A 27838-nucleotide genomic window follows, 5' to 3' on the forward strand; every position below is an offset into this window, starting at 1 on the left:
GAAACTAGAAATTTCTAACTCGAAAGTTCACAAGTATAATAATTTCTAGCCATGAGGGTTCCAGAGAAGAGGAAGGTCAGATGGGAGGAGGGAAGCATAACTAAGGGGTACAGGGAGCCAATTGGACAAAGTCTAGGCATAAAGACCAATCACCAAGCAAACAAAACAACAAAAAAAGAGGTATCTCTGGACTATAACGTATATAAAATTTTTTTTCTTAACCAAGACTTAAGAGATATCATTCAATCAGTTTTGCACAGTTGGTCTCTTGAATGTTTTCAGGCAAATTCATCATTCAGGATGTTCTCATATAACACAAAGTAGAAGATATCATAATGTATAAGAATTTGTATATTTGGAATCAGGAGACTTGAGTTCTAGTCCTGGCTCTACTGCAGACTTTCTATGGGATGCTTGGTAAAGTATTTAACTGATTTGGATTGTCATTGCCTTACCTAGTAGGTAGAATGTTAAAAAGGAGTCTGAGTCAAAGGACTTGCATTCAGATGCCAACTCTCCCATTTCCTACCTTGGTGATGTATGGCAAGTTATTTAACACCGTTGAACTTCAGTCTCCTCATCTGTAAAAAGGGTCTGAACCATATAAACCCAGCTCCATCCTTCTTAGTTCTAACTATGTGATTGGATTGAATAATATTATTCTCAAAGTCTTTTCCAATTCCCCTATTCTGGCATTTTTAATTGCAACTAGAAATTTGTTAGTTTTTGAAAAATAATAAGTTCTAGCTCTTTCTATTTTCATTTCAGTGCCAAATGGGAATTTGATTGATGTTTATATCTGGTCTAATGACACTAAAATTCTAAATCATGATGTAGAACAGAAGTGTTAAACTCAAATAGAAAGAGAAACTCCAGCTGGATATTGACTTAAAAAAATAATGAATTAACATCTGTATGGCATTGTATTTTAATGTTGTTAAACATTTCTCAGTTACATTTTAATCATGTTCTAGTTCGATTCTGGAGTTCTGCCAGCCACTTTTGACCTGCTACAAGTTTGACTCCTCTAGGGTAGAACACTGCAGCACTGAGACACAGACTGGATAAATAAATTTCATTAGAAAATTAGATAAGAATAAACCATGAGAGGTTCAGCAAAGTAGCATAATGGATGGAGAAAAGCCTGAAATCAGGAGGACCTGCATTCAAAAGTAGCCTTAGATACTTCCTAGCTGTATGATCCTGGGCAAGTCATTTAATCCCAATTGCCTGACACTCACTACTCTTCTGCCTCGTGATCAATTTGATCAATTGATTAATTGATTTTAAAACAGAAGGCAAGAGTTTGTTGTTGTTTTTTTAAACCCTTACCTTCTACAATACTGTGTACTGGCTCCAAGGCAGAAGAGTGGTAAGGACTAGGCAATGGGGGTCAATTTATTTATTTGTTTGTTATATTTTAAAAAGTCAAATAACTCCCCTCTTCCCTCTCCTCTCCATATTAGGGAAAACATCATTTGACAAAAATATGTGCATATATAAAACTATGTCTTATTTCTATTTATCAGTTCTTTCTTTGGAGTTGGACATATACAAGTCATTCTTCAAACAACATTTCTGTTGCTGTATGTCCTGTTTCTTTGGATTTGCAGAATAATAGAACAAAAATAGATAACTATAATATGTAACATTTCATCATAAGTGCATTAGAAATACCAAAATGAGTAATAAGGGAAGATTATTAACTATCAGTGACATCAAAAAAGATTTCTTCAAGGAAATGAATTGTATCAAAAAGGGGAGTTTTGGGTAGCTGAAAGAGGAAGGGAAGACATTCTATGAGCAGGCAGAGAACATGGTGTTAGCAAAGGCTGAGAAGAAGCAGAGTATAGGGTGCATTCAGGTATCGTAGAACTACAGACTTAGGATTGGAAGGAAATTTATAAGTCATTTCTAGCTACTCAATTTTCAAATCAAGAAACTTGTGTCCAGAAAGGGTTGGTGACTTGTCCCCAGTCATAGAGTAAGTGTCAGAATGGGGATTTAAACATAGGTCTTATAGATACATTTGGCAGAAGTATAGAGTTAGAAAACAGAAGCAATGTGGGATCAAGACGGAAAGGTAGATTAATATCATATGGTGGCACCTGGCAACTCAAAAACTTTGGTTAGGAAACAATAGTCACTGATTTTTTTTTGAGCAGAGGGTTTTTTAAAGCAGATTTTTGCATAAGAAAAGTTATTTTAGGAAATAGTCATTTCAGCTCAACAAATATTTTTTTTCAGTAACCTTGAAACAGACCCCAATCAACGGTTAATAGAATAGCCTAATTTTATTTGCAACTTCTGATTATCTTTCTTTGTGGAACATGTGGTACCTTCTAGAACTGATAAGGGCTGCCCAATGATGACTGATTGACTCTCATTGTCATAAAACATAGTTTTAAGAAAAGTCACTGCTTTAAAAATGGGGACCAAAAGAATCAGGCAGTCTTTTCCCCTGCCACTTTTATTCCAGAGAGATCTTAGCAGTATAACCAGAGTACCCTCTTCACCTTCATCTAACATGAGGTAGACATATAGGAGTTATATATGCTTTTGTCCAAGTCCCAAATGGTAAATTCATGGACAAAGTCTATTTTTGGCCCCAGTCTTAGAGAAGTTCTCAGCAACATGGCAGATGTGGACAGAGAAATCATGTGGCTAAATCATTAGAATTCCTGAGTGTTCCCACTTTAGCAACTAAAAGTTCAAAAATCCATCTTTCTAGTCAGAGAAACAGGATTTTCAAGAAGTCATTTGCTTCAGGATAGTCATATATCTGAGAATTTAGGGAATCAATTTTTTTATTAAAAGGAGAGGAATTAGGTCCCTGCTTCAAATCTGTCCTTCGGGCTCTTCCTAGCTATGTGATCCTGGGCAAATGACTCAACCCCCATTGCCTAGCCTTTACCACTCTTCTGCCTTGAAAGCAATACACAGTTTTGATTCTATGATGGAAAGTATGGGTTTAAATGAAAAAGAAGAGGAATTTCCTGAAAATTTGCTTGCTTTTGAGAGAAGAGTATTGCAAAAGTAGTTTTCAATGTTAAGAGGAATATCAAGAAGAATTAAAGTCACAATATGCAAGAGCTTAGAGCCTAAGCTTTGTACTCTGCTATTTTAGTGATTTCTTTGGACTACCCAGGCATTACTTTATAGAGCTAGACAAAATAATAACAAAGTACATTTGGAAGAAAAAAACTAGAATGTCAAGAAACAGCATGTAACAGGTAGGAAATAGCATTTCCAGACATCAAGCTATATTAAAAAGCAGTAGCCTTCAAAATTATCTGGTACTAGTTTAAAAATAGATGTAGATTAATAGAACAGAATAGATAAGTAAGAATTAGGGAGGAAATCAAATTCAATAGCTCTGTCTTTAATAAATTCAAGAATATAATCTACTAGAGGAAGGACAACTTGCTCAACAAGAATCTCTGGGAAACCTGGAAAACAGTTTAGGCAAACTATGTTTAGACTAGAATTTTTTATCGAATACCAAAATAAGTTCCAAATAGATTTTCAATTTGCATATAAAAGGTCATATCATAACAAAAATAGAGAAACAAAATGAATGGAACAACACTGACTAAGATGAGATTTCTTTTCTTTTGCTATCAGAAACACATTAATCAATAAATTAATCTATTTATTTATTTAAGTATTTTCCATGGTTACATAATTCATGTTGTTTCCCTCCCCTTTTCCCTCCCCCCTCCCAGAGCCAACAAGCAATTCCATTGGGTTATACATGTATTATCACTCAGTATCTATTTCCATATTATTAATTTTATAATAATCTTTTAAAAAAGAAAATCCAACATCCTATACCCATATAAACAAGGGACAAATCAAATGTTTTCCTTCTGCATTTCTATTCCCATAGTACTTTCCTTCAATGTGTATTGCATTCTTTATCACAAATCCCTAGGGATTGTCCTGGATCATTGCATTGCTATTAGTAGTGAAGTTGATTATATATGATCATCCCACAATGTTTCAATTTCTGGGTACAGTGTTCTCCTTGTTCTTCTCATTTCTCTCTGCACCAGTCATGGAGCTCTTTCCAGCTTGTATAGAAATCATGCAGTCTGTCATTCTTTATTACACAATAATATTCCATCATATACCGCAATTTGTCCAGCCATTCCCCAATTGAGGGAGATGCCCAGTCAGAGGCTTTGCATTTGACTACCAACCTTACTCTTTATCAGAATGCTTCTCTCAGTCTTGAAGGTGTTACAGTGAGGTGGCAGAGTAGAGACACCTAGATTCAGGAAGACCTGAGTTCATATCCATCTTCAGATACTCACTAGTTGACTTTGGCAAGTCTATTAACCTCTTTCTGTCTCACTTTTCTCATTTGTAAAATGTGGATAATAATAGCACTTACTACTTCTGCCCACTCTATAGGGCCATTAAGAGGATAAAATAAGACAATATTTGTAATGTGTTTTACATACCTTAAAACACCATATAAATAGCAGGTATTATTATTATTATTTGGTGGTGGTGGTGCTAGAGAAATTTCTTTCCTAGTTCTAGTGAATACACATTATATATTGACTTTATTCATTCAGTAATTTTTATGGTCATCAATTTTAGAGCTTAGAGGAACTTTTAAAGAGATCATTCAATCCAAAGTTCTCATTTTATAGATGAGGAGAAAGAGGCAAGAACATGTCATCCAAATTTAATCAAATAGCAAGTATCATTCAACTAATTCAAGTATCATTCAACTAATAGTTAGGCACCTACTTTGTACAAGGCAAAATATGACATATATTATATATAATATATGACATATATTATACATATGGATGTCAGAGAACTCATTCCAAAGGAGTTTTAATTGGAGAGAGAGAGAGAGAGAGAGAGAGAGAGAGAGAGAGAGAGAGAGAGAGAGAGAGAGAGAGAAGACACATATATAAATGACTATGATTCAAGGGGAACTGAGATATAAATGCAAGAAACATGTCCATGCAAAATTGAAAGAGAAGGAGATCAACTTTCTCTATTAGGGCAGAGAAGGTTTTTTATGGGGCAAGCATTATGTAGCTTGAGACTAGAGGAAAAGAAGAGATTTGAACAGACAAATACAGAGGTAGGTGTTCTGGGATTCTAGGAGATTGCATAAAGATAGGAGAGGAAAGAATAAAAACAGAATTAAAGAGAATTCTCTAATTTGAACAGGTCATTCACAAAGGAAAATAGTATGAGCCATATTTGGAAAGGGAGATTCAAACCAGCTTCTAGAAAGCCTTGAATGAGAGTCAGATGTTTATTTCACAGTCAATGGAAAGCCACTGAGTTTTTGATAGATAGGTTTTGTAGAAACCTCTGTTCTCTCCCTGTTTCTGCTCCAGATTTTTGTGAAGGTTGGAGGCTCTTTCACTGTTTTTCCACTTCTCCACATTTGTGTTTCTGGCTACTTGTTCATTTTGCTTCAGGTCTAGTGTGCCTTGGCATTTGTTTCTCTGTGTTTCAAAAACATTGGCATCCTGACTCCCATCTGCTGTCCTTGGACTCTCCAGATATACAACAGAGCATGCTATGAACCTGACTCATCTCAGGTCTCAGACCCCTGTGGTTGGTCACTGTTTACCTTCTGCTACCAGATGAAAAGATGTGAAAAATTCCTTTTGCTGTTGTTTTTCTAACCTGTCCAGCATGAAAATTATATTCCTTGACAAAAATAGATGAAAGAAAAATTGCAATTAAATAGATCATGAGATCATACCTCTAGAGCCACACAGAACCTCAGAGGCCATCTAATCCTACAGTTGAGTAAATTGAAGTCCAGGGAGTTTGAGTGACTTGACCAAAATCATACTTTTAAGTTTCAGTCATTTCCTCCCATCAATTATTATATGATCCTTTCTAAACAGATCTAATCCTTCTCTCCTTCCTGATACCCTCCCATCCTTTTTCATTCCTTTCCTCTTGTCCTTCCTTCTTTCCTTCCTTAGAATAGAATTGGGTTTTTAAGTTTTGTTTTGTTTTCCCTAAGCTCTTTGAGAAATTATTTACATTGATCACATTCTTTAATTGATTCAATGCTGTACTTGACATTTTTCTTATAAGCCTCTTTTATTCTTTTATATTCTTCCTAGGTCATATACTATTGCTTCATTCTTCTGTGTGTGTCCACTTGCAAGCTAACCTCACCAGAGAACTCCCTTTAGATTTTAAAAATATTTTATTTTATGAAATAGCTTTATAGTTATTTATATTTCTTTAATGGTTTTTTTAAATCAGGTTCTTTCATAATGACAGTTACGTTTTCCAAAGCTCTCAATGGATGGATGAATGGATATATCCCTTTAGATCCATCTTCCCTTTTAATCTTCCCTGTCTCCAAACAAAACCCTATTAATAAGAGAGAACATTAATAACCACTTAACCTATACACTTACCTCTCTTTATTAAATTTTTATCAGAATAATCTGCACTTTCATCAAGGACATCTTTGGCAAGGGTTTTAGTAGGTAATGGCAAGCTATCAAAACTGAGAGCTCAGAGTAGTTCACATCTTTCCCATTATGCAATGTCATTTAATATGCACTCACATTATCCTTAGGTGGTGGCCCAGAAACCCAACCTCTGGGCTTACACATACTGGGCTTTGTCTTGGGCTATAAATCATATCTCTTTGGCTTGTTTAGCCACTGTCAAAGGTCCTCACTATTGAGATTTTGTCTTGATCTCCACAAATATGTACAAAAGGACTTTTGCCCCTTTGTAAGTACTCAAAGCAAGATTGTTAGAAGATACTCTTCATTTCATTCTACGATCTAAGGGGCAAAGAACCAATGAAGACAGTAGGATCTGATTTAGGACTTCTCTACTCTTCTGAGATATTTCTGATTCCAACTTGTTAAAATCTGCTTTAAATTAAGGATATTGTCATTGGTAGAGAGTTGTGAAGGTATCAATCAATCCACATTTATTGAGCCCCTACTGTGTGCCAGCACTGGGCTAAATGCTGAGGATACAAATTCAAAAAGTATTTGCTTACAAACAGATTAAACTCTAATGGGAATAGACAACACTCAAAATGAATCTGAAAGAGAGGAAGAATTGTATGGAGAAATCCAAAGGAGACTAGCCAGTGGGAAATGAAGAGATGACTGGCCTGGATTCTAAAAGGAGATGTCTGCTCTGAAGATATAATGGGTGTAGGAGTTGGGGAACTTTGGATCAGTCATCGTCTTGATCGTGGGATTGCTCCCTTGGCATAACTCCTAAACCTATATAAGCTTGGCAAAGTTTTTATCTTATACCGTAGAGAACCCTTTCAGAAATGCCAACAACACTGGCAAGCGAACAAAAGCTTTATATATAAATATATTATTTCTTTTCATAATAATGATAATAGCTAACATCTATATAGTGCTTACTCGGTGCCAGGCACTGTGCCAAATGTTTTAGAAGTATTCCTTCTTCTGATGTTCACAATAGTCCTCGTAGTAATTGATGCTTATAGTATTCCAATTTTACATAAGAGATAACTGAGGCAGAAAGGGGTTAAGTGACTTAGGCAGGGTCACATAACTAATTAATGTTTGAGGCCAGATTTGAATTCCAGTCTTCCTGATATGCTATACATTGCACTATCCAGTGTGTTCATTTCTCTTTTAGCAGATGGAAGAAAGACAATCTAGAGTTTTCCAAAGTGTATACTTGTACTTGAGATTGCATTAGACACTATAAAACTTTCCTAAAATAGGATGAAGGGTTCATAAATTTAAATGCTTAGAGGAGTCCTAAAAGAGGATTCAGGAACAAAGATGCTCACCTGTATGGTTCTAAGTGATCCACTTAAACCTTCCACGTCTCACAGCCAGCCACCTTTGGGACATTAATTAGTCACATCAATAGAGCATACAGTCAACACTTGCTATCCTTTCTTTTCTTTTCCTCCTTCTCTAAATGTAATTTTTTTGATTAGCCTCTTCCTCCTGCGGCAGAATACTGAGAAGTTTCTCTTAAAATAAAAATGAATAATGTAGCTTTTAAGGAAATGCAAAATTATGACATGCAAATCCTTTTCCTCCTAAAAAACTCAGTGTAGTTCAGAGACCTGAGGTAAAAGGAAATAAAAGTTGAATCTGTATAATTGAGTGTTCAGTTCTACTTAGCAAAGAAGACATACCTGTAGCTCATGCATGCCCTAAATAACTTGTATCTATGAAGCAATAAGCATCTGTCAACAGTTTTAGTTCATCTACCTATATCTCTAAATACAACTCATTGCCCACATCTACAGAACTGAAATAGATAATAAAAACTGATGCTGACAGAGTTTAAGTGACTCCACTCCAAATGTCTGAAGAAAGGATTTGAAAACAGATCATCTTGTCTAGATTCAGCATTCCATTCTCTGGACTATCTATCTTCCCACACGTTTTCTATGGGATGGTCCTATAGTCCCATTCCCACACATATTTCCTGAGTGGGACTCCCTTGCAACCCTCCATTACACATCTACTTTCTTAATTGATGCTAGAGAGGATTAACATTAACTTCACCTGCACTGGTTCATAAATTTCAATTATTCATATAATGTACACTAGTTAATTATCAAAAATGAGAATTTGATAGTCTCTAGAAGCTCTTGTTATAATACACAAGTGGATTTTGAGGCCCAGAGGGAAAGCCCTACATATTCTTCTACCTTTTTCTATTATCACATTAGTCGGATCAGTTAATCAGATTAGCTAATTGTAATCTTGAAGAGCAGAGATATGATATGGAAAAGAGGGGATGGAAGCAGCAGAAGAACAGAGGAATGATGATAGCAGAGCACAGGGAGCTAGAAGGAAGGTTGCCTCCATCAGTCAAAAATGAAGAAACACAAATAGGATCTTTAGCCATGAAGAGTAGATGAACATGAGAACTCTAAGTCTAAGGTGTTATTGCTTCCAAAGCTAATAATTCAACACATTCTTTAACAATACATTGGTATAAGAGTCTCATGATGGAAAAGGACATCCATCACCAAAGAAAGATCAGAGACAATGCAGATTGATGCATACCATTCTTCACTTTATTTCTTCCATGATTTTTTCTCTAGTGTAAGCAATATATATTATTTGACAACATGATGAATATGGAAATATGTATTATATATATAATCTATGTATAAGCCTTGAGGAGAGAGAAGAAAGGACTTTAAAGTTTACTGATTTCTTGTTGAAATGTAAGTTTTTTTTTTAAAGTAGGCTTAATAATAATCATATCAAAAAAGAAAAAAACCATTGGTGAATCATTTAAAAATATAAATAAAAGAGCTATATAAAATGCAGAATGGGACTGCACCAAGGAAAACAATGTTGAAAGTACTTTGTTAAATTTGAAATGTATATGTCTTAAGCACTATATAATATGGAAATTAATAATTTCATAATGTGGTCCTCTTTTTTCCTATTCTTTGAATGTGGAAATGTCCATGTCTGTTTGTACTTATCAAAGTCATAGTAATAAAAGAGAAAACAATTTTGAAAAACACTACTGTAATGGAAGGGGAGAAATGGAGTCACCCACTAATTAATTCAAGACTATGGTATGGTAGGGATGGAATGTAGCTAAAGTTGGAGGTGGAGATAGATTGTTTCTCCCCTCTTTTTCCCTAGTAAAACCCACACTAGGGTTCAGAGCCACAAACTAGAATTCTTCAGAGACTATTGAAGTAAATCCAGATCTGAACTGCTTCTCCCTCCCTGAGAAAAAGGTATAGTTTCCTCCCCATGTTTCAGGTCTCTCTTCTTAGATTTTATAAAGCAGGCACTTGATCTGATAAAACAGCTATTTATTCTTGAGGAACACACATAAGGTAAGGCAAGTAAGATTATGAGATAAGGTAATGGGAAAGGGGAAGTAGGGAGTCCCTAATAATTAACAACTGAACCCCTTCTTCCCAAATCCTGAAGGGTTAGGCTGACTGGCTGACCCCCACTTGGGTCAGTTGTGATTGCCATCCTGACTTCTAACTCTCCTAGTTATGAAGTTCAAGGACTACTTTAGAGAGATGGAGAGGAAATCTTCCTGGGATGGATAGCTTTATGACAAAGTCTTATCCACTCCTTTTGTCTTCCACTGGATTCAGGGTCTGGATTCACAGAAGGATGATCAAAACTCAGAGGTTCTCTCAGACCAACCTCTCTGGAGGAATCCCCAAAGAGAAGTGAGTTGACTTGGATTCTCTCTGCTCTTCAGTCCCTTCTCTGGAATTCTCTGTCCTTGTCCTTCCCCCACTTGATTTTGTTCTTCTGGAAGATTGAGTCTGGGTTTCCTCTCTTACACTAACTAAGTACAGATAAGCCATTTCTTCTAAAAGAGTCATATTTATGTGTATTAAGAGCTCTGTGTGACTTGTGATCAACCAGAATTTTTGAAGTGCCCATCGTGTGTAAGACTTTAGGCTAAGTACTGGGGATACAGGCAGAAACAACTACCCCTACTCTCATGGAATTTGCATTCTAATATAAGAGACATGTCCATAGATAGGTAAATACAAAACAATAACAAATCAAAGCAAAGCAACCTTTGATGATAAAGCATCAGGGACCAGAAAATACTTTCTACAGTAGGGGAAGGTTGAGCTGAATCTTGAAGGAAATCAGAGAATACAAGAGGCAGAAGTAACAAGGATAGGAATCCTAAACATAGAGGACAGATGATTTGCAAAACTTCAAATAATGACTATCAAATGGTTCCATATCTGAAACTGATTATGATTTTATCAGTGTCAGTGACATGAAAGTAACATCCCCATCTTATTTCTCCTACAGCCTAATCACTACGGTACTTTCTTTTTGACTTTTAACTGAAATCTTCTATACATGTCTCTTCTCTGAGACCAAGCTCCTTGAAGGTATAGAAATTGTTTCACTTTTCTATTTGTATTATCATCACTGAGAACATTTGTTTGCATGTATTAATCACTCAATAAATACTTTTTAATCCATCCATTCACAGAAATATACTTTTGGGGCATGGAGAGGAGTAATGAGGAAGTAGCCTGGAAAGGTAAGAAAGAGCCAAATTGTGAAGAAGTTTATGTGCCAGGCAGAGGAATCTATATTATACCCTACAGGTAATAGGAAATCACTAGGGTTTAATGAGTAGGGGAGACATGGTCACTTCAGAGAAATAATTTTGGCATCTCCACAAAGGAGAGACTTCAGTCATGAGAGACCAAATAAGAGCCAAATAAGAGCAGGAGCAATAGTCTGGAGGGAAAAGCGACAATGTCTCTTGAGCCACTGTTGCCACATTTCATCTACATTGGAACCAGTAGGCTATTGTTATCCTGGGAAAGGCAAAGAGTGAGACACCCAAAGCTCATCAACATGGAGAGAATCAGCCAAGTGTCCAGGGTCAAGACAGACAAGGTTAAATAGTCTAGAAGGTCTAGCTATTGTAAAGATAATTTTAGTGTTTTGACTTAAATCTAAATAATTGGTTGCCAGGGATGATTCCCAAATAATAAAATACCAAAGTCAGCTGGAATATTTTATGGAGATTTTAATTAATATAGAGAGAAGGAATTAAGGAGAGAGAGAGAGAGAGAGAGAGAGAGAGAGAGAGAGAGAGAGAGAGAGAGAGAGAGAGAGAGAGAGAGAGAGAGAGAGAGAGAGATTTAATTTAAACTGCTCTGGCTCAGGCTGAGCCAGGAAGTAGTTAAAGGCCTTGGCCAAAGTGGCCTCCCTGAGCCTAAGGGAAAGGAAGTCAGTCTTATCACTCATCAGGAGACCGTCTCCAAGGAAGCTCCAGTCCTTCACTGAACTCAATCTCCTGAACTGAGTTCCGAATCCAATTCCACTCTGAATTGAATTGTTACCCCTCCTTTTAAAGAAATTTTCTCTTATGTCAACTCCCCTAAATTTTCACGCCTACCAATCACAGTAGACGCATTTTACCAGGACTGCCCATTCTTAGTTCTCACTGCTCTTTAGATCTCACCTTCTCTGATTAGATTATATCTTCTGAGTACTTCATACTTCTTTGTTAAGCTCACCTTTTGTGAGTTACTTGACCCCTTTTTGTGATTAATTTAACCTTTATAGGTACTTAACACCTTTTTGTATTAGATCTAAAAATATATTTACCTTAAGGTTCTAACTTCACTATAAGGTATGCATTAAGTACCTTCATTGTTCAGTCAAGAGTTTACAATTTTATCTTCCCCTAAAATATGTCTAAGTATGGGTGGAGTAATATAAAGTTCCCAAGACATTCCTTATTCTGTTAGACCAAGTATCTCCATTGTTACAATAAGGAAATAGCTAAATCAAATCTTCTAAAGTACAGTCTGAATAGTTTTTAATATTCACACCATTGAATTTATGGAATCACAAATGAGGGGTGGAGGGAACCATACTTAAGGACCCTGATTCTTTAAAAGGGACTGTTATACCTTCTGCCTTTTCCTAATATTTCTTGCCTATTTAGAAAGTGATCTCAGGGTTTTTTTAAGATAAAAGAACATCATTAGAGTTTGGTAAGAAAGGAGTCAGTAAGCAGAAGAGGACCAGATAAATGTGAAGGGGAGATAAAGAAAGTGACTCTGAAACTTTGATTCTAATTTAGTAAAGGGCAGTTATATCCACCACTGTTAAGATAATAATTCCAAGGGGCTGGGACACAGTGCCTTATCCATGTCCACAAAGATGCCCCTCTGCTCTAGAGGTATCCCCTCTTTACTATCTTTACCTTGCTGTTATAAAACTACTAAAGCTACTAACAGCCTCGTGACTTAAGAGTTAATTTTTATAAAGAGCTACCACAACAACTTTTTATAAGTCTTAATTTGACCAAAACCCATTTTAACTCTTACACTGCTCTAGGGCCAGGTCAATTGCATCTGCTCGTCAGCTTCTAGGGGTATCCCTAAGGACTTGAGATGTCTTTCTTTAATGTTGAAAGCTTAAGTTTCTGTTGAAGTTCCCCCTATTGTTATTCACTACTAATCGTACTTCAGTTCCACTTAACATCAATTAGCTTTTACAAAAGGGACATTTTTCCTCCAAAGATATAACAAAAACAGAAACATAAATGTTTCCCCAACATTTGGGGTCCACACTCTAGCATATATCACCTCAAAGTTTGAGAGTGGGTTCAGATTTTGGTCCCACCAAATTCATATCTTAAGGTACCTTTGCTGCTGGATGAGTCTTCATTTCAGCTATGCTACAATGAAATCATTCCTAAAAGATCAATCCTCTTTCTTTGGTGTAGTGATGCTCGACTGGCTTCATATCCTAACAATGACTTTTTTCCCTGACTCTTGGACTCCTAGACCTTATGTGTCTCCCTGTTATGACATTTCACAACTTAACAACTTCATCCCTTTCACATAAAACAAAAGAGCAAAAGCTAATACAAAAATTCAAGTTTGTTTTCATGGCAGCTCATGCTGGCCTCAGATGAGGAAAGGACCCAAGGACATTCTGCTTATGACATTGTCTCTCACCAGACACATCCTTGCAGGAAGTCAGCAAAACACAAATCAAACCAAGAGGGAAGACCAAGACAAACTAATGCCTTTTCAAGGCACCTCCATTACCAGCTCAATGGCTGCAGCAAGGCAAAGATGTTTTTCAGCATGTACTTAGCAGACCAAAACCAGTTACAGAATGTCTGCACATGCTCCACATTTCTCCAAATTACTTTTTTTACATATAATCATAACTCTGGAAAGCAGACTCCCCATCCTCTTCTACATGAGAAATTGCATTAGAGGCACTCTATGCATGCTTATAAAAACTGGGCTCAACAAGGCAGGGATCCAGGACAATTCCAAGGGGCTCATGACGAAAAAGGCTATCTACCACCAGAGAAGGAACAGATGGAGTCTGAATGCAGATTGAAACATACCATTCTTCACTTTATTTCCTCTAAGAAATTTTCTCTAGCATAAGCAATATGTGTCTTATTTCAAAACATTATAAACAGAAAAAAATATGTATTACATGATTATATATATATATACATAACTTTTATTATATTATCTGCCTTCTTGAGGAAGAAGGAAAGGTGGGAGGGAGGGGGGAAATGAGTCATAGATTTTTGGACATAGCTAATTTGAGAGTTTTGTTTCTCTTGAATAAACATACTTATAATTTATTACACATTTATAAAATGATGTGTATATATATATATTATTGTTATTTTACATATTACATTGTTATTCATTTAACAAATATAAATAAATGATAAAAAAGCAAATGGGCTCAGTAACTAATCCTATGGCATATAGAAAAAGTTCCAGCTTTAATGTGCATCAGAAGTGTCTCACTAGTTTTCCTTGCTTCCCAGGGGTCCTGGAGAACTCATGAAGAAGCAAGATCTAATCTGTCACCCTTGATCTCAGATCAGGAAACTTGAATTAAATGAAAAATTGGCTGAGGGATTTAAGAAAAGGGAAAAAGAAGCAGAGAGAAATTTGACTTGCCCTTTGGTTAATATTACAAATTTCTGGGTCCTATTTTCACAAAAATAAAGGTTCTTGACTAGTTTCTATGAAACATTTATCAGTAAATTACACCATAGGGGCTCATCCTTATGCAAGGGTAGACAGGATTTCATAAGGGGACTTCATGGTAAAAATGAAGAAAAATTGTCATTAATTTTATCAAAGTGTGAATTTCTGGTTGGACTCCTGGTCTCCAGATTCAAAAGCATCACCTAGGGGTACAGTCAGGGTGTTTTGTTCATTACTTCATATATTCAGGTATCTTATATCTATAAAACAGGCCCCCAGACTATTACAAATGGGTGTATACATTGTCTAGAAATCAATGTCATTTCCAAATGAAATTTAGTATTTGTAATGACAAAAATCCTTCATAGCAAATACACACAGATCAATATATATGCTTCCATGTGCATAAATTTATAACTATCTGAAAAATGTAGATCTACCTATATAGATATTTACATATGCAGATAGTTATGGATTTATTGATCTATAAATGCATATAAATATATGTGTATATATAGTTGATCTGTCTGTCTGTCTATCTATCTATCTATCTATCTATCTATCTATCTATCTATCTATCTATCTATCTATCTAATGGCCTTTCCCAGGAGATATATATATATATATATATATATATACATATATATATATATATCTCCTGGGAAAGGTCATAATAGTCATTAATTGAAGCAGCCATACTTTAGCCAGGTCTTCCATAGCAGTTACTCAAGAGTTGACTGACTATAAGTATGGACAGTTCATTTAACTCTTAGTAAATGGACAGTTGGAAGTTACTTCCCCAGAGAGTTAATCTGGCAAGGTTTATGGATACATTTCAGAGAATGTGCTATTCATATTATGAAGCCCACACTGCTGACCCACTTTTTGTTTTTCCTTTTCCAGTAGTTTCTTTTTTTTTTTCAGTAGTTCTAATGTGTTCTGCTGAAATCTCTAGTCATTTATTTTCCTTTGGCCAACTACGAGCATGGCAGAATAGAAAGAGGGCTGGACATGGAGCTGTAAGAGAGTTAGGCTTACGTCTATCACTTATGAATAATATGACTATGGCTAATTCACCTCAGAGCCTCAGTTTTCTCATTTATAAAAATGTGATACTATTTATGGTACTTAACTGCCAAGGGTTGTGGAGATCAAGCGAGAGGGTGCATGTAAAAGATTTTGGCAAGTTACAGATTTTGCCATCCTAATTTGCACAAATGCCAGCTATTATTTGTGAAATGTCCTACCAAATGATGCTAGGATTCCTGGTTTCTGATTCCCAGAGCATTCAGACAATTCTCCAAACATCTCTAATATGGAATCAAAAAGAATAAAAAGTTACCCAATGATTGTCATCAAGCTTCTATAAAGAGATATTCTTGTGAACTGCTTTCCAATTGCTCTACTTCTCATCAGGTGTCAAAAGAAGAGAGAAAATGAGTTTCAATTGAAGCAAAAATGTAATTGGTTAAACATTAAGGAAAAGGGTATTGTTCAAGATGGTGATTAGATCCTGGACAAGCTACCAAAGGAAATAATGGAAATCACTTCTCCTAGAACTCTAAAAGTACACTGTCTCACATTTCCCCTGCCATCAGAGATGTACTAGTAATGTTGTGTCTGGGATAAGGAAGAGGTTGACAGAGGAAACACACCATGAAGTTTCTGGGCTGCTGAAGTAGAAGAGAGCCCTGAATTGAGGCCAGTGTTGGTGGCTAGTCCCCAGTGGGACTGACCAGAGGAGAAACTCCTTCCAGAACATCCTATAAATTCTCATCCTAGTTGAATTCTCCAGTGGTCATGCCCTAGTTTTGTCCCTAATATCCCTACTATGGCTGGGAGGTTTAAGTTATTCTGCACCAAGAGTGAGGGACAGGATGACCACTAAGCCAACTCTCCCCTCTACCAACCCTGACTCTATATGGTCACAGGGCTAAAACTGCTATTGTTACTGTCTTTCTAACTTGATGGCCTGATTCCAAACAGTGTATCTTCCTTTCCTGAGCTGAAAAAACCTATAGTCATTTAAAAGCCACAGAAAGCATTACTGTGATAAATAAAAACAGAATCTGCATTTACTCCACCTAAGCTAACAGTTACAAATGTTATCGTTTTTTTCGCACTTCATTTCCTAAGCTGGTCACCGGCTGGACAGAGAGAAAAATGTATTTTTATAGAAAGATGTGTAGGTTTCCAGGTGCATGATAAAATAACTCCCTAAGTCTTATGAAGTGCTGATAAAGGCCACTGCTTGACATAAATACTTGGCTGCCCTCAGGATTCTAAGCTAACCCCTTTTGCTGTATCACCACATACAAAGAGAAAACCTAATCTTCTTAGCTAAGTCTTCCCAGTAAATAGAAATTTAAGGCACACATCTTTTCTTCCTAAGCTGTTTTGTAATGGTTTTCATGCAAGTCATTTTCCCTCTATTTCCTATGCCCTTTTATAAATATTTTCCTCCTTGAATATGAAATACCCCAGAAAAAATCATCATGGGGGAGGGAGTAAGGAGACTTCTGGGCTTAGTGGAAACTCAGGGGCTTTAGGTACAGGAGCAGATGGAGGAAATTTGTTCACTAGTCGGTGCCCTTGCCTCAGAGTTCAATTCCAGTTGTTTTCAGTGATTCTCACATCATACACATTACTTATTTATATCTTCCCTCCTCCGCCCCCCCCCACTTTGCAGATAATTGCTACTTAATTGATACTGCCTCCATACAGACCTAGTAACAAGACACACTGCTAAATGGGGGGAATCATTAATCTCTGTATATGTTGTAGACTTCCTTAAAAGGATGGCTGGAATAAGCAAAGTCATTAGCAGTTTATTTACAGCAGCCCATATTTATGAAAAGCTCTGTGGAGGAGACGTCAACAGTCAGTTTGTAACTGAGCAATTAACAAGTACTTTTGTACTTTTTAGCGCTAGCATGGGAGTAAACAAAAGCAGATGTGAAGTATTTGTACTGTTAGTATTCACAGTCTGTTCTGACATATGCAAATACCATAATGCTTATCCAGCCTACCACCCTGATCGTAGCATGACCTTACTGAGGAAGCCTTAGGACAGAAGTGCTCCATTTGCAGTTTGCTATTAATTATTAACAGCCCATACATCCCTTCTTTTGTAAGGTGTTTTTTGGTTGTCTGTTCTCTAAGCCATTGCAGAGTTCCCAGCAGGGAGGCAGTGTACATAAACAAATTGACAATACTATAATTATCTACCCTGTTTTGGATAGAGTTCTTCCTTTCCCTGGGCTCACAAAATGCCGAGAAGAGAAGGGGGCTAGCGAAAGGAGGGAAAGGGGAGCGAAAGAAGAGATGGTGGGGAAGAGAGGAGAAGAAAGAGGCTGGGAGAAGAGAGGAGAGACAGAAAGAAGAGGAGTTCATTCCCAAACGATTGATAAACTGGATAACCTGTTCAATTCTGACTCCCCCGACTCATATTTTCTTCTCCATATTTATAAGCCCAGAGAGGGTCCACTAGTTTTTACATTAAGTAGAATTCCAGTATTGGGATAGACTAATGGATGAGAACTCAATTTTCCATTCCGTACCATTCACCATTCCCCTCCCCACCCCCCTGCCCCAACCCTCTTCTTGACAGGGAGTTTAGAAAATGATCTCTAGTAGAACTATTAAAATAGGAAGCAAATGGCATGACTTTCTGTCCTCAAATCTTTAAAGGACATGTCATAGGGTTCACCTTTAATAAAATCACTTGCATTCTGGAAAGAGACGCATTTTTTTTTCCACAGTGCAACAAAATGTAGCTCTTCCCATCTCACTGTCAGTAAATGCTGAGGTTTCTCATAGTTAGGGAAATGTTATTTTAAGTGATTTTAACGGAAGGTCGGTGTGGCAGAAGCGGTAAGACTTGATTAAAAAGAAAACTACAGCAGAGGTAACATGACTGGGTCTCACCTGTACCATAAGTGATCTACTCATCCACAGTCCCCTTTGTCATGTCCATAAATCAGGTGGCAAAAAAAAAAGGCTGCTCTGAGCTAGACTCATCTCTCCAGACCACCACAGAGTCTTACATCTTCACGTTAATGAGAGAGAAAGTTCAGGTTTTTAATGTTATCCAAGAAAATTATTTGAGGTTCCACGTTCTTGGACATGGTTGGTGGTCCATACCGTAGGTTTCACACCCTTCTGTGAGGTGGTGAGGATGGCTTCATGCTGTTCCCAGTGACCTGACTTTGGCCGGATCCACTGGCGCATTCTGGGTTTGTCTTTTGTGTGCTTTCAAGCATCCTAACGTTTTCTGTATACTTTGACCCAGACCTCTGCTTCTTAACCTTTCCTCTAAGTATTTTTCATAATACTTGATAGAAGTCATCAGAGTAAGTGTCAGAAACAAAACGCCTTGTAGTTATATTTAAATCCTCTCTCGGCCACAAACACTTCCCTTGACCAAGTTTGATCAGGCAACTGATTCCTCTATTCTCTGTCCTTGGTCCTATTCCAGGAAGCAACCTTCACACCCCAGAGAGCATCAAATAGCAGATATATTCAGTATAAATCTCGAGACATACTGTTAGCAAAATCTACTTTCTGGGGTCTGTTGTCTGGGATACAAGCACATACATACATACTCATATGCATATAGAGATATATCAATTTAGATATTAACTTTCTATGATGACTGCCAACTCTAATTGACACAATCTCTTTTTGAAGAGAGATTCTCAATTAGCTCAGCATTTAGAAGAGAGGAAATGGATAGAGAGACAGGATCCAGATTTATAATTTTATCAGTATTATAGAGACAGCTAAGTGGTTTGGGAGATAGACAGTCAAACCTGGAGTTGGGAGGACCTGGGTTCAAATCTGCCTTAAATAATTCCTAACTGTGTGACCTTAGGCAAATAACTTTACCCTGATTGCCTAGCTCTTACTGCTCTTCTGTCTTAGAATTGATCCTAAGACAGAAACTAAGGGTTTAAAAAATGATCAGTATTATGAATTCTCAGTGTGAAAAATTGTCTAATTAATGTAGCTCAGGAACTTGTCTATAACTTAGTCTTAGAAAGTTGTCTGGGAACACCAAGAGCACATGAGCTATATTCATGGTCATGGAACTAATATATGTCAATGGCAAGACTTGAAACCAATTCTTCTTAGCTTCATGGTTGGCTCTTTTTGTACTAAATATTCACAATTCCTGCCATATAGTAGACACCTAATAAATGTTTATTGTTTTGTGTCTTAAATGGTTATTCTCATTCTCCTCAACAAATGACTTAGTATTATTATATAACTACTACTTAGTAATTCAAATTGGTTTCACATATAGAAAACATTTTCCCTCCATTAAAAAATAATATCCCATTATATTCAGCTTACTTTCTGTCTATTTATACTCCTATTAATTGCCCCAACAGTGATAAAGTTTTGAAGAATCTTCAGTATCTCAAATATCCTAAGTACTTTAGGTATCTAGGTACTTTATCAGATATCTTAAGTCCTTTTGTTATTATCTTCTTACTAACTTCATTGTTTCCCTTAATTATCTTTTTGCATCTCAAATATTCCTTGTGTCATAAATATCTTAAGTATTCTAGTTATCACTTTCTAGTGCATAGGATGTAATTAATTTAACCCCATTGCTTCCCTTGATTGATTTAAGTATATTAAAGCATATAAAGCATATATAAATTTAGGTATGTTCTGGACTATGGAGATCTTATTATTCTTAATTATCACCTTCCCATGCAGGGATGTGATTACTTTAATGCCATTGATTCCTTCAAGGGTTTTTTTCTGTTTACTTTTTTATACTTCTTTTGTGTGTCAAATTTGATCATCACATTTATTTTTTAGTTCTGGTCATTTCATTAGAAATGCCTGAAATTTCTCTATTTCATTAAATATCCATTTCTTCCCTTGGAATATTATGCTCAGTTACACTGAGTTGGTAATTTTGGTGGAAGGAATAGTTTCTTTGCCTTGTAGAATATCAAATTCCATACCTTCTGATCTTTTAATGTTGAGGTTTCTAAATCCTATATAATCCTGATTATGGTTCCACAATATTTGAATTGTTATTTTTTAATGGCTGCTTATATTACTTTCTCCTTGACTTGGGAATTTGACTAAAACAGAACTGGGACTTTTAAAATAAGAATTTACTTTAGAAGTGTATAATTAGAATTTGCTGCCCAGGAAATGTTTCCTAGATTTCTACTTTCATTCTTACATTATGTCCTTAAGTTTTGGAGATAAAGTTTTTGTGTGACCCCAGTCCTCTTGCTTTCCCCCTAATCACAGTTTTGTGGAAGAGGGGTGAGGTTAAAGGCAGGAAAATTTTACTCAGGTTTTACTTTTATTTCTTTTTTCTTCTACTTCAAGCGATTATTAATAAATCTTATAAAATATAATAGTTGGAGTTATTGGATATTAATTTAAGTTTTACAAGTGGTATTAATTTTTACAAGAGGTGGATTCTTTTAACTTCTATTTTTTCCTCTTTATCAAGAACATCAGAGCAGTTTACCCTGATAATTTCTTTCAATATAGTGGTTATGTTTTTGTTTTCTGAGCATGGCTTTCAGGCATTCTAATAATTCTTAGATCATCTCTCCTGGAACTATTTTCCAGGTCAGTTGTTTTTCTAGTGAAAGATTTCAAATTTTCTTCTATGTGTTCATTCTTTTGAATTTGTTTTATTGTTTCCTGCTGTCTCAAGAAGTTGTTAGCTTCCATTTGTACAATTCTAATTTTCAGGGATCCTTTTCTTCTTTGAACCTTTGTACTTATTTTCTTAGGGAGTTATTTTCCTGATTGAGGTATTGTATCTCCTTTTTTAGGAAACTTTTCTTCAGGAAATTTTTATTCTAAACTTTTAAAATATCATTTTCTTTCCTAACTTTTCTTCTAAGTTTCTTATAATTTGATTTTCTATTCTTTTTTTTTACTTTTCTAAGGGTTTATTTTGGGCTTGATATCCTTTCTCATTTTCCTTTGAGACTTCATTTATTAATTTTTTTACATTACCGTTCTCTTATGAGTTTGTACTTTGGCCATCTCTCTTGTTAAGATGTTTTTCTAGTATCAGGTTTTATCTCTATCTTTTGCTCATTTGGGGATCACTTTTCCCTGAATTTAATCTATATGATGAAGCTTAGCTCTGTTCCTGGGATAGAAAGAATAGTGTCCCATATTTGTACTGTGCCTAAAGTCAACTCAGTTGTCTTGATCTCAGATTGAGCACTTTGAAGAGATGGCTTGATTGGTCTTAGAAAAAAACTTTTCAAATGTATTTTTATCTCTAGCATAAAAATATAAATGTATAAAGTATAGTATAGTATCATTAATATTATCATATGAATATATAATAATATTGATATTATTATTGAAGAGTAGTAGGAGATGGAAAGATGAAAAAAAAAGTTCTTAATAACACATTTTCCAAGGAGCTACTAAGTGGTTCAGTGTATTGAAAGTCAGGCCTAGAGAGGGGATATCTTGGGTTTAAGTCTAGCTTGAGATGCTTCCTAGCTATGTGACTGTGGGTGACACTTAACCACCCCCATTTCCTAGGCATTATTGCTCTTCTGCCTTGGAACCAATACATAATATTGATTCTAAGATGGAAGGTAAGAATTTAATTTTTGAAAAACACATTTTCTTTCATGAACTTTGGCTATTATATTTTTTACCCCTTAAATTGACATTTATAAACACTGAGTGTCAACAAGTACTTATAATAAAAGTACTGAATTTCACAGATTAAGAGCTAAAAGAGACCAGAGAGGTCAATTAATATAACTCTTTTATTGTGGAAAGTGAGACCCATAGACATCAAGTGATTTGTCCAAGGTTACTTGGGCACATATAATAAAGCCAGCTTTTGAATCCAGGTTCTTAGACACCAAATCCAACATGCTTTCTATGGCAGCATACTACCCCTCCCCCTTAATTGCTATCACAAGAAACCAGGATAAAAATACTAAAAAAAAATGAATGTTTTTTCTATAGCCATTTTAAGAAGGTAAAGTACTTTACATATGCAGAGTAAACCAAAGTCTTAGTGAAATTTTAAGCTTTGATAAATTAATTTATCTATGCATAAAACATGTGTGTATATGAGAAAGAGTGTGTGAGTGAGTGGAATATCATGGAGAGACTATAAGCCTCTTTGAAAATATTGGGGATTCATATGCTGAAGAGGAAACAAGGTAGAGCCAAGCCATCCAAGAGAGGAAATCACCTGCAAAGATGAGGAAAGGGAGGGATTATCTAGTAACTTCTTCATTTAACTAATCATTTTTTTAAAATTAGGTACTTAGGTCAGTTGCTTCCAAACTACTAAAGATATATGAATGCCATTAATAGTCTATAAATTTCAGCACCATAGGTCAAAACTCTCATATAGCCCTAGTTTTGGCTCTAGATTTAATACTGAAAGAAAAAAAATCTCTAAACTATAACGGGTTTCAAATTCTTCCTTTCAACTTAATTTTCAGACCTTCTTCCCTTTATATACAAACTTAAATACTACTAATTCCCTCTATTTTGCTCCTTATGCCATCTTTACTAATACAAGGCAAGGAATAACAATTGAATATAAGAAATTAGGAAATGCAGAAAATTTAGCATGTAGTTCTTAACTTACAAATAGGTTATATTCCAGAAGAGTATTTGTAAGTCAGTTATTTGGAATTCAAAATGCATTTTCTCATAAAAGTAGTTTTGTGGTTTGGTTCCCAGGCCAGCCCACAAATGTTTGTTTCACTCTTATTTTGAATTCATTCAGAGTTCCAACTTGGGGTGCCAGGAATATATCTTTACCAGATGTAGAACTTCCTTTCTCCATGATCTTATAAGCTCCTGTTTTTAAAATTGTAGATTTTAGAGCTAGAAGCAAAATTGTAACTAGCAATTCTTGTACACAGGGAAACTAAGAGGAAATGGAGAAGAAAGGTATTTCACCAAGGCTTTGGACTTAATGGGAAGGAAACTAACTCCATTTTATCATGATGTTCCAAACTTGATAATGGGATAAGAAATGTACTCTGGGACAGTTCTTCTAGGTCTATCTAGTCAAGTCAAATCAAAAAGCATTTACTGATACCCCACAGTATGCCAGGCATGGTGCTAAATGTTGGGCACAAAAAAGGCCAAAATAAAACCCCCAAAGAAACCCATTGTCCCTGATGTCAGTACTCACAGTCTAACAGGGAAGACAAGACAGTGTACCAAAACAACAATGTGCAAAGTAGATATAGAGAAGATAAGCTGTAGATAATTTTAGAGGCAACAGACTAGCATTAAGCATGAATAAAAAGGGCTTCTTACAGAAGGTGGGATTTTATCTGAGAACTGAAGGAAGTCAGGAAAGACACAAAATGGAAATGAGGAAGAGAATTCCAGGCAAGGGATACAGTCACCAAAAATGCATGGAATCAGCAGAGTGTCTTGTGAGAGGTACAACAAAGAAGTCAATGTCACTGGATTAATTATACAGTATTTAGAGGAAAAAAGGAATAAAATGACTGGAAAAGTAGGAAGGTGCCAAGGTTACAGAAGGCTCTGAAAGTTATAGAGGATTTCATATTTGAATAAATGGAAGTTTGTTGATTAGGGAGACAGAGATCAGACCTGGGCTTTAGGAAGATCTTTTTGATTGCTGAGTAGATGATAGACTGGATTGATGAGAGACTTGAGGCAGGAAGACTAACCAGATGCCTATTTCAGTAGAAGAGAGCGAAATGATCAGGATTTGTACTCAATTGTTGGTTGTGTCAGATTAAAAAATAAAGAGAAGTCATGAAAGTAGAATCAATGAGATTGAACCTGATTGGATAAGGAGTTGAGAGAGAAAGGAATTGAGAATAATACACATAGATTGAGAGCTGGCTTTCTGGGAGGATTGACCATAATAGGGAAATGAGAAAAAGGAAAATTCTCAGGAAAAAATGATGAGTTCATTTTGGACATATTGAGTTTAAGATATCTATAGAACATCCAGTTTGAGATATTCAATAATTAGTTGAATTTATATACCTTATATTTATAGACATGTTTATTTATACACTAGAGTGGCTAGCTTAGCACTGTTAGTAGTGGTGGCTCCTGAAGTCTGAAAGTAACAGACAACTCTAGAAAGTTCTTCTTCATCTAAGACGAATCTAGATATGACCTCTCTGGAGGGAGAAAAGAGCTAGAGGCTATTGGAATTGAGAAGATGCTAGCTCTGATAAGTGATATTTTGCCTTATCTTGCCCCAAACAAGGGCTCCCCACCCCTTCCTTACTGTACTGCCATACAACTTCGCTGTCAACACCTCTCACTCTGCCCCCTTCCAGCCATTCCAGTGTGTAGTCATCTTCATTAGAATCTAAGTTTCTTGTTTCTTTGAATTTGTATCCTCAGTGTTTTTCATAGCATCTCCAACAGAATAAATGCTTAGGGAATACTATTGTTTCTGAATGTCTGTTTCTGTTAACCCCAATGATAGCTGAAGTCTTCCTGGTGGCATAAATCATAGGAATTTCTTTTTTGCTAGCTAAGGTCTGACTTTAATTTTTCCAACTTATCTTCTGGGGGTTTTTTGTCCAATGTTTGGCCTAACTACTGTCCTTTGGTAGGTGGTAGAGTAGACAGAGTGCTGGGTTGGAAGCCAGGAAGAGTCATGAGTTCAAATTTGACCTCAGCCAATTACTAACTGCATGACTCTGAGAAAGTCACATAACCCTGTTTGCCTCACTTTGATCATCTGTAAAATGAGATGGGGAAGGAAATGACAAACCAGTCCAGGAGCTTGGCCAAGAAAATCCCAAATGGAGTCACAAAGAGTCAGACACAACTGAAATAACTGAAAAACAACTCTACTTTTCTTCACTTCTTGGCTTCTTCTTTTGCTCCCAGGCTAGAGCAGAACAAATCTTATCTCTTCTCCAGCAAGTATACACACCCTTTTGATTTCCTATGGATTTTACAGCTGGCCACAGTGAGAAAATAATCTCTAAAAAAAAAAGAAAAAAGAATGAACCAATCAACAATACTGTCTTAATGCCAGATACTTTGCTAAGGCTGGCTATAAAAAGAAAATGGAAAACAGTTTCTCTGACCTCAAAGAACTAATATTCTAACCAGGAAGACATGTACCTATAGAGGTGTATATAAGATAGATACCAAATACATGCAAGATAACTTTAGAGTGAGAGGCATTAGTAGTTATGGAGTACTAAGAATTGGAACTAATCTTTGAGATAATGTAGTCCACTCTCATTTTATAGATAAAGAAACTGAAGCACACTGAGGTGGAAATGACTTGCCAAGGTTAGTGCAGTCAGGCAGCAGGAAAACCAGAACCCAGGAGTCTCCTAAACTCTGGGCCATTTCTCTTTCTAATATACAATATTGCCTCCCTTAATTCTATATCACCCAGTCACACAGGAGTTCCTAGGTTTTAGGCACTTAAGGGGCCTTTAGAATCCTTGCATCTTCAAGATGAAAAAACTGAGACAATCACTAAACTCAAATTAAATGTGTTGCCCAAGATCACATGGATAGTAAGTAGTGGAAATAGAATTAGAAGACAGAACTCCTCACTCCAAATCCATTGTTCTACCACTAGGAAGTTTCATAATTTAAATTGGGGTAGTCTTTATATAGGAATATCTCTTTTTATTGTGTTTCATTTTGTTGTACATTGCAAATATTGTATTTTTTACAAATTGAAGGTTTATGGCCACCCTGCGTTGCACAAGTCTATCATTTTATCAAAAGCATGCACTCACATTTTGTCTCTACATACATTTTGATAATTCTCGCAATATTTCAAACTTTTTCTTTGTTATTATTATTACTTTTCATTTTTATTATTGTCTGTGATCAATGATCTGTGAGGTTACTCCTGTCATTGTTTTAGGGCTCCATAAACTACACCCATATAAGACAGTATACTGAATTGATAAATGTGTTTTGACTCCTCCCCAAACCAGGTTCTCCATCCTTCTTTCACTCCACCCTTTTCCAAGAGATACTACAATATTGAAATCAGTCCAATAAATAACCCTACAGTGGCCTCTAAGTGCTTAAGTGAAAGTCAATGTCCAAACTTCATTGTTGTCTCATTTCAAGAAATGGCCACAGCCACATCAACATTCAGCATCCACCACCTTAATCAGTCAGTAGCCATCAACAATGGGGCAAGCTTCTTCCCAGAAAAAGATTAGACTTGGGAACAGCTAAATAGCTCAGTGGATTGAGAGCCAGGATAAGAGAGAGGAGGTCTGGCATCAGTGAGATTCTGTTCTCTCAAATGAGAAAGGAGGTAGCAGTTGTTGGAACTGAGAAGATGCCAGGTCTCATAAGTGATGTTTTTCCTTATTTTGCCCTGAATTAGATCTCCTCATCAGTGCCTGGCCCTACCACCATCCAACTCAGCTGTCAACAGTCCCCACTCTGGCCATTTCCAGCTTTTCCAATGTGTAGAGTATTATATTCTAGCCAGGGGAGACATGTACATATACAGGTATGTATAAGATACTTACCAAATACATGCAAGATAACTTTAGAGTGGAAGGCAGTAGTAATTGTGGGGTCCTAGGAGTTGGAACTAACCTTTGAGATCACTAAGAAACCAAAGCCCTATGTGATCTTGGGCAAATCACCTAACCCGCATTACTTAGTCTTTTTTGCCCTTCTGCCTTAGAATCAATACACAGTGTTAATTCTTTATATATAATTTGTATATATGTGTGTGTATACATATGTATATATACATATGTATATTTTCTTCTGGTAAGACCTGAAAGGTCCCTAATTTCAATGGCAGACCAGTTCTCAACCCAACCCTTTCTTTCACTCTGATTTTTCTTATGAGAAAAGAAATAGTGGTTCAGTAACTGCAAGAGGTTGTTTCTCCCCTCTTTCCTCCATCGCACCTCTTCCTCTTTACTCCTCAATGCCACCAGCAGCACCAGGAAAAGGTGAAAAGAAAGAGTTCAACTTAACAGGGTAGGTAATAATGAAACAAGGATAAGAAATGAGGAGCATTTAGTGAAGTTTCATTTTGTCTTAGTGGCAGCCAAGGGAAGAGAAAGGGGAGAGAATAAGGATTTACATAGTTCCCACTATGTCCCAGATACTCTGCTAGGAACTTTTCAGATATCATTTCATTGATCCTCATGCCAGCCTGGAATTATAATCATTTTACAGTTGAAGAATCTGAGGTAAGCATATTAATTGACTTTCTCAGAGTTACAGGGCTAATGTCTAAATCTGAATTTGAACTCAGAGTTTCCTAGCTTCTGGTCCAGAAGTGTTTTTTTTTTCCTATTTTAGAGAGAAAATGTATTTCCAATAGCAACAGCAACAAGGTCAGGT

The 27838-nt window shown here is 36.2% G+C and overlaps 1 long non-coding RNA gene across 2 annotated transcripts; it reads left to right on the top strand.

Annotated features, from left to right (window-relative positions):
* Positions 1–76: 76 nt before the first annotated feature.
* On the top strand, positions 77–27074 carry LOC103099754 (uncharacterized). Of its 2 annotated transcripts, none has more exons than XR_001624955.2 (5): positions 77–180; positions 10112–10189; positions 10797–10879; positions 10984–11034; positions 26856–27074. It is a non-coding gene; the product is annotated as an uncharacterized LOC103099754 (long non-coding RNA). The 2 variants fall into 2 exon arrangements; XR_472965.3 differs by lacking the exon at positions 26856–27074 and adding an exon at positions 14326–14594.
* Positions 27075–27838: the final 764 nt, after the last annotated feature.

This window comes from Monodelphis domestica, chromosome 5 (genome assembly GCF_027887165.1).
Source record: "Monodelphis domestica isolate mMonDom1 chromosome 5, mMonDom1.pri, whole genome shotgun sequence".
Taxonomy (NCBI): domain Eukaryota; kingdom Metazoa; phylum Chordata; class Mammalia; order Didelphimorphia; family Didelphidae; genus Monodelphis; species Monodelphis domestica.